Source organism: Ixodes scapularis, unplaced genomic scaffold (genome assembly GCF_016920785.2).
Source record: "Ixodes scapularis isolate PalLabHiFi unplaced genomic scaffold, ASM1692078v2 PGA_scaffold6__148_contigs__length_123643588, whole genome shotgun sequence".
NCBI lineage: Eukaryota > Metazoa > Arthropoda > Arachnida > Ixodida > Ixodidae > Ixodes > Ixodes scapularis.
Genome location: NW_024609881.1, coordinates 10,119,769 through 10,123,097, shown reverse-complemented (window position 1 = coordinate 10,123,097; position 3,329 = coordinate 10,119,769). Strand labels below are relative to the sequence as shown.

The following is a 3,329-nucleotide window of genomic DNA, read 5'->3' as shown; positions in this document are numbered from 1 at the left end:
GTGTTAGTGTTCTTTTCCAGCCATTGCATATCTTAGCTGAAGGAATGCTGATGGCAGAAAAGCTCTCTGGAAAGTTTTATTTTGGCATCCCCGCCCCCCATCAAAAGAAAAAAAAATTACAGCATTTTTTTACCACGAAAGTAAGCTATGCCTAGGTGAACGCTCATTCTCCACCCAAATGATATCCTAGTGGTTCGAACCAGATGCGAAAGTTTCAGACCTAACCGATATCTTAATGAAAAGTTATAAGCAAATTTCTGAAGTTTTTATCAGAAAATGGCAGTCTATAAAGTACTCGAATTCACGAAGCTGAATGGCACCAGTCACCTAAAAACGAGCTAAAATGGGCCCCCATTTTTTCCATTAATTTTTTTAGAAAATCACCTAACTTTTAAATGAGACAATCGTTTGTTCTCAAAACTGGCATCTGGTTCAAACTGCTAGCACTGCACTTTAGCGTTGAATGAGTGTTCAGCAATCCATAGTTTATTGCGGCGGTGAAAAAACACTACATTTTTGGGGGGGAGGACCCGTTGTACATCATATACACTCCGTGCGACGCGAGTGGTGCGCCGCCGCGCGGCCATTACCGAAGGTAGGCATTGAGAACCCCAGAGAAAACGAAACCGAAACCACGCCACGTACGTTGGTACGCATTGAAGTCGGAGCGGTGCTGTTGCGCTGGGTTCACAGCATGAAGTGCTGCCGGTGTTGCGTCGTTAAGTACTTCAATAGTTATGCGTCGTATCTCGTGGGGACGTTTCACAGTTTTTCACCTCGCTGATATTTTGTGGGACAGCGACAACGATGGACCCGTGCCGTACTACGCGAGAAATTCAGTCTTCCGATCGTATCTGCCACTGTGTCGGCACGGCTGACATATTCTACACTGCTGCTTTACGCTCTGCGTTTGTTTTCGTACCAGTGACGTCTATATGTGTTAGCGCCGATGGGACGAACTGAAATGCCATCCCACACTCGCGGGTATACAGTGCCAATTTCGTATTTCGTTGGAGGAATGCCCTCCAAAGGAGTTTCGTGTCCATAGTACGTGTCGATGATATTTCCGGACAAGTATGGCACGCAATCTGTACTTCATGTAGAAAGATTCGAACGGTAAAAAAGAAAAGTGACAAATATGAATTTAAGGGAAACTACAATGAAACTCGGAATCACTGGAGAATCGACGATTGAGTATGGAAGTTTATGTGGTGTGCTTTCTTTTTTGATCAGCCTCCTTTTGAATGTGGAAACACTGACACCCCGAGTTCTGTAGACAACAATTTTTTTCTCGGCTTTAGAGCCACCTATCACAAAGTTGTTCGAACTGGAAGTACCGCCCCACTTGTCCCTTTCTATACCTGTAAAGTGTGCACCTCCCACGATGAGTGGTATTATCTTGACAGCCTTTGACGGTCGAAACTGGTTCCCATTTAGTTACGCCGCCCAAACTAAATTTCCACTTGGTTTCACTATCCCACCTCTTTTTGGTATAATAAGTGTTGTGTCAAGTTACGGTCACGTCAAAGTACCTGTGTGCTCAAAGTCAGCACCTCGCGCAACAGGTTATTACACAACAGCTGACCGCAAAAGCCTTTGGCGGCTAAACCTTGTGTTGGCCAACAACTTTGTTTTCTCGGCTTTAGAACCACCTTTCGTAAAGTTGTTTCAATCGGAAGTGCAGTCCACTAGTCCCTTCCTACCTGTAAAGTCTCCGCCTCACACGACGAGTGGTATGGTCTTGACAGCCCTTTCATGGTCAAAACCGGTTGCCATTGGGTTACACCACCCAAACCAAATTTCCACCTGGTTTCCCTATGCCACCTATTTTTGGTATAATAAGTGCCGTATCATGTTACTGTCAAGTCCAAGCACCTGTGTGCCCAAATCTGAACTTCGCACAGCCCAGTTATAACACAACATTTTGGGTCCAATATTGGATATCCCGTACAGCTTTATTTCTTTATTCGTTAGAAACATAACTTCCACGCGTGCTGTCTTAATGAAACTTGGCACACTTCGTTTAGTGAACATCTCACTCGCCTCCAAATATCATCGTTTCAGCAGTTCCGTTTACAGCGACGAGCCAAACAAATTTCCCACTCAGAGCAATTATGGTGACGGCCGTCTTGCTTTTCGTAAAATTGCTCTAACCCCTTTTTCGGCCGCAACTAGAGAAATCACACCTAATAACGACTCAAACTCCATATATAAGAAGTGGAGAACAGCTAGATGCCATTTTAGGTCTGCCCCAGCACTCATGCAACGTCACCCTCAACGTATCGGCTTAAAAGCAAAAGTTTCGTCCGTGCGCGCTTCCGCTGCCACAGCTTCGCATGCGAAAAGGCGTCGCAGGCTGCTGAACGCGCCTCACTGTCGAACGCCAGCTCCTCCGCTAGCGGCGCTACGCGCGTTTTTCAAAGCGCCCCCTATAGTTCCCGCACGGAGTGTATACTTCTTTCTCTAATACTCTGTTCTTGTCTTGCTTCTGCCGAGTCTATGTTGGCTTCTACCCCTGTCCCAATGGCAAGAGCCTCCAGGAACAAGTCCGTTCCTGGCTGTGGCCTTATACCTTGGCAGTCCATCACTATATGCCTCCTTCCCTCAGCTGGCGCAAGCAGTCTCTACGTCTTCGGTGAAATGGGCCCTCCATTCGGAGAGTCCTCGCTCTTGCATTGAATAAGAAACTGCTTCCCCCAGTGTTTTCGTAAAAACTCTCTAAATTGTGTCCTTCTCTACCCCGTGCATCCATGATGATGATTTTTAGGCCATGCTATTTTGGCAGTGTCGTGTCTCTTCCTCTTGCACGAGCGTCCTCGCCACCTTGGCTTCGGCTGCAGCGTGGTGCTCCGGTCTTTGCTATCCATCAAAGGTCGTGTTGGGATGTGACAGTTATGTGAGAGCGTCCTTTTTCTTTCCCACCACTTGGTGTTCTGGTTCCTGGAGACCATGTAGGTGCAGATCTTGTCCACCTTTTCCGATCCATCTGTCTCGGGTGTTTCTCTTAGCTGGGCTTCACCACTGTCTCCTTGTCCTCTATGCTCAACCAGCCGAGGTGTCATTGGACTGCTCTGTTGGAGCCGTTGGAGGAAGCTCCAGGGGTCATTCCTTTTGCCTCTTGCTGCCTTGTCTTTAGAAAATTATGCTTGTTTGATTCGAGGCCAATTGCCCCGTTCCCGTACGTGATGCCTGGAATAACTGCCACCTTCCACAGACTTCTTAACACTTCAAAACCGTATAGATTTCCTTCCAAGGATCAATTTTCACTCGATTGCTCTTTTGTGGACCTGTTCTTTATATTGTGCCAGAGAATTCCGCCCGCCCTGCTG

At 47.0% G+C, this 3,329-nt stretch overlaps 1 pseudogene; it reads right to left on the bottom strand.

The window, feature by feature from the left end:
• Nucleotides 1-2,463: 2,463 nt before the first annotated feature.
• LOC115331552 lies at nucleotides 2,464-3,103 on the bottom strand (annotated as a pseudogene).
• Nucleotides 3,104-3,329: the final 226 nt, after the last annotated feature.